We start from the raw sequence: 9,994 nt of genomic DNA, 5'->3' as shown, positions 1-9,994 counted from the left end.
AAATCACGGCGAACCCGAGCGGAGCGCTGGAGGAGGAGTCATGAAGGAGGAGGGCGTCAAATCTCCACCCCACTCCAACTTCACGAGCAAATCTCACGCGTGGGGATCAGTCGAGATGCGCTCATTGGCTATGTAGACTGCATTTTTGGGTATGACTGGTACTTTCCTAACTGACTCTAACTGGGCATCATAAAAGTGATAAATAAATAGCACATTTTATTTGGCTTCATCTCTTTTAGGCTCCACTTATAGCCTAACTAATGGATAAATTATCCAACTTGATAAACGCAATATTATATTATTATTATTATTATTATTTTTACAGTAGCTTTGAAATGCATAATGCTCAAAGGAAGAATTTAGAGTGTCAGACTCGAGTATTTGGCCACAGTTGAAGAATGCACATGTAGAAAAAAATGTACATTTTCACTTTATATTACAAAATTAATACTGGAGAGGACGTGTTGAGGACTAAACATATTCAAACAAGTGAGAAGGCCCATGCAAGTGTGTGAATTCTCACAGCAGTCTGTTTTATATATATAAATATTTGAGTCCTTAAAGCCTTGTTGAAACAGCACCACCCTAAGGACAACTTATTCATCATGAAGTAGTTTAATGTTTGTGTGGACGATTTTGTTGTCGTTTGCAGCTGCACATTTACCCTCCAGCATGTTTCCAAAAAAAAAAAAACACACACACACAAGGAAACAGTGGTATTTATTAATATTTATTTTTGATTATTTTGGAGATCTCTGATAATTCTTCAAAAGTGGGCAAAATATGATATTTTAGACAGGTATGTGTCATGATGTGTTATATCTTTCATGCATTCATAAAAACGTTTTTTACAATTTATAAAGAAGCACATATCCTTGATTGATCCTTGCATGGACAGAATAAATTAAGTAATATAGAGAGAATAAATAAATAAATAATATAATAAATAATTATTAATGAACAAAACAAATCACTTTGTTTTAAGAGAAGGATATATAAAGGCATGCACATTTGAACAAAAATAGTTCAACAAAAACAGTTTGGTACTATAATTTGAGTAAACACTCTAAGCCATTTTTACACAACATTTTTAAAAATGACTTTTAAAATGCACACGCATGTATATTTGCTCATGTTTTGCATCTAAGATATTTGAGAGAAAAAATATACATTGCACTGATCATTTACCTTTATTATAATAATAAAAAAAATCTTCATAAATCTCAATACAACAGAAAACATAATCAAACAGTTTCCAGTCACTTTCAGTCATTTTATGTAGCTTGCATTACATACATGCATGCACATATCAATGCAGCACACGTGTATGCAACACCCAGCTTTGGTATCCGTTTCTGTTCTGTATCCAGGATAAGTGTATCCTAATCACATTCAGGCACAGTGGAAATCATAAAAAAACGACCCACTTTATCAAATAGCACATCTTCCTTCATCTTCCTTCCAGATGATGAAGATATCCTGTGTCGATTGCAAAGATTTGACTCTTTTGAGCCTTGTGTTCATCTCGCAGGCCAGTTTGCCATCAAAACTGGACAGAGCGATGGCAAAGGCTTGCACCGCACACATGGGGTAATTATAATCCAGAGTGAACATATCGTCTGCTACCCTTCCAAACTGCATCACAATGTAGCTATCTGAAATAAAAGCATTTACATTCAGGATAGTTTTTATATTCATGCCATAGTAACATCTGAGCACAATTTCAGCACAATATGGAATTATCAATGCAACATATGCTAGGAAAAGTCCAGTTTCATACTTGTGCCATTTTATTCTATTGTAAAGTTGTAATGTTTTTGCGGTATCCCAGTTGAAGAGGTATATATTTGTCAGTATCACCAGTATCCCTCACTGTCTTTGCTGTGGACGATCTGGAAGTTCTTGACAGAGGCCTGTGTGACCCGACCAGAGAAGTTGAGGACATAGGAAGCGGTGTCATCATTCCAAACTGGAGTTTTGTTGTGGAGTTCAATCAGGTTGTCCATCTGCCTGTTTTGGTAGCGCATAAGTATATTGTCGTTGTCCTAACGGTAAAATAACAGAGTTGTTGTGGATGAATGATTTGGTCGTTGCAGTGAGTATTGTAATTGAGTTTCTAAGTTAGCTGAACTGCCTAACTAGCCATCATTTTTGGGACATCATGGGTTATAGTAAGGGGCCGTTCACAGAGAACGCATTTTTGCATGTAAATACATTTCTTTTCCATTGTTTTTCTATGCAAATATGCACATATTTGACCACTGCGTGCGCATCTTTTGCAACATCTCACGAATGAGTGACACATTCTAAAAATGTGGCGCTTACTTTAAAAGACGTTAAATATAGTTAAAGTTGCTTTTTCATTCAACTGCCCTGCGTCTCACATGCTTACACACATTCTGTGTGTATTTGCTAAAGCAACCATGCCATTTTAGCTTGATTCCCCAAATCTTCAAGCTATTGTACTGTGACATGTTTGACAGGTCTTATACTCGAGTGTTTCATATCGCAATGCTGTACCAGGTGTGCTACCGAGCACGTTTACCACATAAGAAAAGCCAAACATATGGAGTTGGTTATGTGATGCCAACATCACATTTTTTAGTTTACAAATCATGTGCCATGGTAAAAGTATTTTGAGGTCATAATACAGTGTTGTGCAATGAAACATGAGTCTTTATTAATCGATAATCTGCCCCTGTAACAATGATTTGTGTGAAAAAGAATAAAAGTGGTTGGTGTTTTACTGCCACTATAGTGTTCATTTCAGCTGGAAACTGCAGTGAGTTTTGGAGCACATTTTTCCAATGAGCCGATGTTGTGAATTTATTTTCTTGCCTTTGTTGTTGCATGTCAGAGTTAGATATAGCAATACGTTAGTAACTGAACTCACCTTTCGTGGACATATCGGCACTTGCTTATTGTCGTCATCCATGCCTGGGATGATCACAGTCATTTTTCTGAGCCCTTTAAACCCCAACACAGTTGTCTCCTGGACAGAAACACCCATATCTGCTTTAAAACTTCTGACAGATTTTTTAACCTCCAGGATGACTGTTGTGGAAATGAAGTTAGCACTTACGTAAATGATAGCTGCTAGCTCTTGCTCATTAGACATGTCCCTGAGGGCACGATCAGGGTTGAGACCGTTGTCAAACACTGTGAACTTGGTACCCATGAGATTGGACCTAAAGAGATAACAAACCACAAATCAAAAAAGAAAGCGCAATGGCTCAGCAATCATGCATACATATTTTGGCACATTTTATATCATGCAAGTTACCTCAACTTTCCGATAAAATTTTCTCCACCCTATGACAGGTCAGTGGCATCTATGGATATCAAATAATTTGACGTTGCACTCTTTTTTCTTTTTCGACCAGCCAATAGGAAAACCTGCAGGATGGGGTGGAAGATTATCTCAAGCAAGTCATTAATTTGTGTTGGCGATTTATGAGAGCCGTGCATTTTAACTATCCTCTCATTCACTAGAAAACCTTGTAGAATTGTTCCGAAGTTCTACATGAGTTTGACTTAAAAGTGAGAGCACCTTCTTGTCATTGTCTAAATGGAGGTAATAGGTGGGGTAGGAGCCTCTGTCCATGCAACGCTTGTCTCGCATTACTTTACACTTGATGGTGATCCCCTGAGGTGCAGGCAGAAGAACAAACTCCTCAAGGTCATCAAACTCAATCTCTGGTGATGGAGGCCTCGCCTCCTGTCACAAAAAAGATAATACTGTTCAGATTATACATTCTTTCCCTCAGGATGACACTGGTTAAGTTTACAGGAGTCTTACCTTTTTACTTTTCCTCCCTTTGCCTTTCTCCTTTCTGGGCATTTCTGTATCCTCATCATCACTTTCATCTGATTTAGCAGTGTCTACAACGAGAAGCTTTAATGTTGATATACGAACAGTGTGATAAATTGAAAATGATTTGGTCTTTTGTTTGTTTTTTTGTAGTTACAATAAATTAGATTTTTTTTCACAGTCCAAAAAGACCATTTACGTACATTACATGGCCCTAAAAGCTTATTTCAAAACAATTACATTTCTGTCAGAAATAGATCATGACAGTGTTAAAGATACTGTTGTTGCATCCAGAAGATAACAATGTTATTAGTCTAGTTTGTGTATTACAATAAGCATAACATATGAATTAAGTCTAGAAATAAGTTATGCTGTGTCTGGCTGTGGGGAAGCACATGTGCTTAGAGTTCTTGAGCTTTTGTCCAAATGTTTCTAACAAACGATTAAAGTTTTCTGTGCGAAGAGGGCGTTTAAGCTTATAGTCTTTCATTTACTCTTTTTCTTGTTGTTCTTCTCTTTGTCCTTATTACTCTTGTCTTTGTCTCCTCCAGCCTGAAACATGGAGGTGGAGTTGGCAGTGGATTTCTTTTTGCTCTCGCTGGGTTTAGTCTCTGGCTCACTCTCATCACTGTCTGACTTGTGGGCTGGAGCAGATGCTTACAAGATTCAGTCAACAAATTTCACAATTACACTATTTATTAATAAATATCCTTCAAAACACTATGTACAAGTATGCATTATACTACACTAATTCACTTTTTTACATTACACTACTGTTGTTCAGGTCATATTTAACTCCAAAATAAAAAAAAATAAAAAAGTAAAGTTTTTGTACCTGTAGATTTGTGTGTGTGTATTCCATTAATAACTATTTTTCATTATTAATTCTTCTTTTATCATTTTCATTTTCTTCTTAATTTTTTTCCCAGGCAAAAAAAAAAAAAATCATAATTATATCACAAATTTGCGTAAAAAAAATATTTTTTTAATTTAATTGAATTTTGATTTTGAGGCAAAATATGACCCAGGCATGTTCTTGGCAGTCTTTGTGAGATTCACAATAGTTGTCTTTAGCAATACTATCATTAATGTACAGTGTTTTAAGAAAAGTCAAATTACCTTTCTTTTTTTGTGATGAAATCTGGTTTATTTCCATTTATCTGAAACATAGAAGCTGGCTCCTTTTTAGCCTTGGCCGTCTTTCGTTTGCATTCTGATTCACCTTTCACAGATAAAATGGTGAATTAAGAATGAGATATATCAGTATTTTCCTCTACGGTAGCTTGATTTATCTGAAACATAGAAGCTGGCTCCTTTTTAGCCTTGGCCGTCTTTCGTTTGCATACTGATTCACCTTTCACAGATAAAATGGTGAATTAAGAATGAGATATATCAGTATTTTCCTCTACGGTAGCTTACCTACAACAAATCTACGAGTTGATGTATGAGTCACTGAAGCTAATAGAGTTCGTTCACAGGGTATTTAGCTGAGAGTCCTTATGTGATCGTCAAGTTAGGACCGGTTCCCAGAACTCCCTGGGGTTATTCAGGTGTGCCAGTTCCAGATAATCAGCACAGCTTCCAGCTGAAGAGCAGCATCTTTCAATATGGAAATTATGCTGCTAATGGCTCAATACATAGAGGACAACCAGAGAGTTTTCAGTTTGAATGTCAAAACAGCGATAGCTCAGTCCCATTCATTGTAATGCCTGTGTCTTTCCTCCACCCACAATCATTGTTAAACTTTTGAAACATGCTCAACACACATTAAACTTGTTCAAATGTTTAATAAAACCTGAACACGTGCCCCTGATGAGCCCCAGAGGAGGTCGTCTGTGAAGGTTTTCACTCATCTAGGTCATTGCTGAATGCCTGCTAAAATGTATTAGTTAGCAGCTGGACTTTGTTTTCCATTTGTTGAAGTTGTTTCTCCACTTATCCGATCAGACACCCCCCGAGGAGCTCACCTTCTGTCTATTAACAACACGAAAAAAATGAGGCCAAGCCTTTACAAGACAAGCAAATGAATCCCTAAAAGCGTAACTGAAAACAAGAGTAAAGTTCACTTGAAAGTCCCCCACTTCAGCTCATAGATAAAGCAGAGTGGTGATCTTTAAGAAAGCTCTGCCGTATTGTTCTAGCTAATCTTCTTAGCTCACGAGATCTAGTGCTAATCCTCTTCCTGAGCAGCAAACCCCTATGCATGTGTACATAACGACATTAAGAGTTGCTCACACTGAAGCCATTGTCTAACAGTTTCCTCTGACTCAATACCTAATGTGGTTTGCTCTGGGGGAATAAAGCTTCAGGATTTCTGTTTTCAGAGACCAAAAATACTCTTGATATACTCTTGGAAAACACTCCCAACCCCCCAGCAAAGTTCAAAGGGACTCTTATAATAACATAAATGCTGCTTGACTGTTGAAACTAATGGACCAAAGCTCAAAATGAACCTTGGCCTCGCTCATTAGCATGCATTCAAGTGTGAATAGGCTCAGCTGACCTTTGGCCTTTGATTTATTTTATTTGGTGCCAGCAGGGGAGCTCTCTTTGGTGGTTCTCTTCTTAGTTTTCTTCTGTGAGGTCTCCTCTTCATCGTCATCCTCCTCCTCATCATCATCAGAATCTGAGACATCAATATTGAAGGACAAATGGTAAGGCAATTAAATATATCCTAAAACTGGTCCTGCTGAACACTCTTGGTCTGTGCATGTTATTTCAAGGGGAAAATGTAATTTTTAATAAAAAATGTGCCTTTTAAATGATTTCCCTCTTTCGCTTTAGTCACCAAGAGGTCACGGTTTGGCTGGCTATCATGGTTTCGTTAGTCCCTGCTGGTAAATGTCATAACTACACCATTTGACTCTAAAAGCATCCTTGGCCGCACTGCAACAAAATGTTTTTCTAGCTTAGATCTTTTGTCTTGTTTCCAGCCTAAATATCTAAAAATTCTTAAAGTCCGCCTGTAGTGAAAATCAAGTTTTTTACGTTGTTTATTTGTCTATGTGGTGTTTTTAATATGCTTTTAGACAAACCATGTGCCAATCTATTAATCAACACCATTGCTGTGTATTTTCTGCTTAAAACTGTAGTTTCCCAAAGGCTGACCCAGAAATGCAGTTTGAAACAGCCCTCGGTTTGCTACGTCACAAACCAATAACCAATCACGTCAAGGGATTGATTCCTATCACTAGCATGCAAAATATACCAATACCAGCACAAAACCAAAAATAAATCAGAGCAAAAAACCCATGAAGCTGTGGTTTAATGTGAATTTAGAACCGCTAACTTGCATTATAACCTGTGGCAACAGTGTAAAAGTAGCCCGGAGTCAGATGCACCTTTCCCGCAGCGGCGTCTGCTCTTCACGCGCGTATGCTCGCGGGCGCGAATTAACAATCACAAACGGCTGCATTCAAGTCTTCAAGGCATTTTAGGACACAACATCGTCAAGTAAGTAACTTTAACAACTGTTACAGTATTCAATGTAGTTGTCCGCTAGTAAAAACATAGTTTTATCAGTCATTATCCGTGTATGCCACTGTTTTGCGGTTACTACAGTTCAGTGGATCAGGAGGCGCTGGCTGGTGTGAGTGAGTGGAGGCGGGACTAATTAGCTTATTCATAGATCCGCGTATAGTAAATGAGGCAAGGGTGTAGAGTTACATTCAAGCTATTTTAAGGCATGAGAATTATTTTCACAAGAAAAAACATTTAAATATGTCATTTTGATGATCAAAGATAAGTTTTAAGGGATAAAATATTTGACTACAGGGGGACTTTAAATCAAGAAGGGTTTTCTAGACAAGTAAAAATGGTTGTCTTGTTTTCAGAAAAACAAGTCGAATTTAAGTGAGTTTTTGCTTGAAACAAGCAAAATAATCTGCCAATGGGGTAAGCAAAATAATCTTATTTCAAACACAAAACTTATGATCAGTGACTGATCAATGTGTCCTAGCAGAGTAACCACACGTGTAGTTCATCACATTAACTGTGAACTAACTTCCAAAATAAAGTCTGTCATTTCAAAACGTACAACCTTTTTGTGAAATGTTTTGCTTTTTGTAATCTAATGATGTTCACACATTTATGTGCAGCCGCTGTATGTCTTTCAGAGCAGAAACTTGACCATGTGGAAATCCAGTGTCTATGTAATCATTGTTTATTTAATTTTTTAAGTAGCATCCAAATCATATAAGATGAAGTCACAACCGTTGTTAACTGCATTCTTGAGATGTGTAATGTGTCAGACTGACTCTTTGAGGGAGTACTGTCCTCTTCGCCTGACACCTCTTCACTCTTTTTAGCTTTGCTCTTTTTCGGTTTGGCTTCAGCTCCACTGGCCTTTCCAGAATCGGCCTCCGGCTTCTTCTTTTTTGTCTTCTACACTGTACATAAAGAGAATAAATGGCATTCACTTTTCAAGGTTTTCTTTGCGTACTTGTACATATTTTATGAATGGCTGTGTATATTTAAGCAGATGTTTTGAACTTGCCCATTGCCACACATCAGTGAAAGCAAGCAAAATGATGTACAGAATACATTAGAAAAGTGCACGACTTACACAATTAAACACAAATATTTAAGCTGTTCATTAAGCTCAAAAAGGGGGTTAAATCTGTTTGACTGGATGTGGCACGTTGGTTTAAGACGTGACCTCTTATGTACAGAACGCTGAGGGAGGTCAGACTAAGTTAAGGTTATGGAGAAAGTTCAATTCCTACACAATGTAGGCCGGACGTCACAGCCGGCTTCCGTACTGCATGGAGTGGGGAGCATATAATCTGATTAGTTATGACCTTAAATGAGTATTTATAGACCTCACTTTAACAAAGCGCAAAGACAGTGGGATCCTTGATTACTGCCGCCATGGGGATTTTACTTAGCTTTATGAAAAACCCCTTCATAGACCACAGTAGATTCAGTTTTTTATGTAAGTGAGATTCTGTTTGACAAGCATCCAAAAGCATCTGCTTGGCTGGCTGAGACATATTGACTTTTTAATTAGAGTTAATGTTTAGGCACCTTTCATAATTTGAGCCATGTCTCCTCAGGGAAAACCTATTTTGGGTCAGTGAGTTTCAGTGCCATGCTCCAGTGGCCTCGACCAACCCCTCTCTGACATATTCTCTCTCCTTTTCGTCTCCCTTTATGGTTAATAATGTAACAGGATATTCAGTGAAAAGGAAAAGGTACAAAAGCTGTCACTGGGGCGGTACCTTTTTTAAAAGGTACACTTTTGTACCTTTTAGGTACTAATATGTACACTTTAGGTACTAATATGTACCTTTAAGGTACCAATATGGACTCTTAGGTACAAATGTGTACCTTTTTGTACTTTTTCTGAGAGTGTGGATTGTTACCTGCCATCTTAAAATTTACATATTGGCCAATAAACTGGTTATAAGGCTCTTAAAATTGCATATTGCCAGATAAACTGGTTATAAGGCTCTTGAAAACTATGTAAATCCCAACCTACTGCAAGTTATGTCCTGCAAAAGAACAACCAGACACAAGTATGTTGACACAAAACCCTAATCAATCAAACAGACTTGCATTAACTTCATATGAAAAACCTAGGCTTGTTTAGTACCTTCTAGTTCACAGAGCTATACAGTATTTATGCCTGGTATAAAAGGATCAAGCATTTTCTCAGTATTTGCTCCTTTACTGCCTAAAACATCCAGTATCATACAACTTTTAAGACATTTATAACTGCGTTTAGAAACTAGAAGCTCTTTTCAGCTTTAAGACACGACAGCTAAGATGTACCTTCTCTGAAGACATGGTTATTGAGATGACGTTGGTTCAATAGTAAAGGTCCAGGCAAGAGAGCAGATGAAGCTGTCATGTGTGTTTATGTGAGTGTGTGCTGAGGGCATCAGTGTGGCTGATTATGAAAGCTAGTTTATTCCAGAGAACTTGATAATAGGATTTGATGTTATGCCCATCTGCCTCAGGAGGAACCAAAACAACACAAGAGGAACATACCATCTACCGACACAATAAACATGACTGCAGAATGAGTTTCCTTCATTACATTCGCAGATAAACGAACAAGCGGTACACTTTCAAAAGGTACACCTCTGTACCTTATTTACCCCTGAAGGGTGCATGTTAGTACCTCAAAGTTACATATTAGTACTTAAAGTGCACATATCGTTACCTACATCGTATATGTTT

The 9,994-nt window shown here is 37.6% G+C and overlaps 1 pseudogene; it reads right to left on the bottom strand.

Annotated features, from left to right (window-relative positions):
• Window positions 1–1,144: 1,144 nt before the first annotated feature.
• Window positions 1,145–9,690, bottom strand: LOC107598120 (tubby-related protein 1-like; annotated as a pseudogene).
• Window positions 9,691–9,994: the final 304 nt, after the last annotated feature.

This window comes from Sinocyclocheilus grahami, unplaced genomic scaffold (genome assembly GCF_001515645.1).
Source record: "Sinocyclocheilus grahami isolate Dianchi unplaced genomic scaffold, SAMN03320097.WGS_v1.1 scaffold245.1, whole genome shotgun sequence".
Taxonomy (NCBI): domain Eukaryota; kingdom Metazoa; phylum Chordata; class Actinopteri; order Cypriniformes; family Cyprinidae; genus Sinocyclocheilus; species Sinocyclocheilus grahami.
The sequence above is the reverse complement of the archived record's forward strand: the minus strand, read 5'-3'. Positions and strand labels throughout refer to the sequence as shown.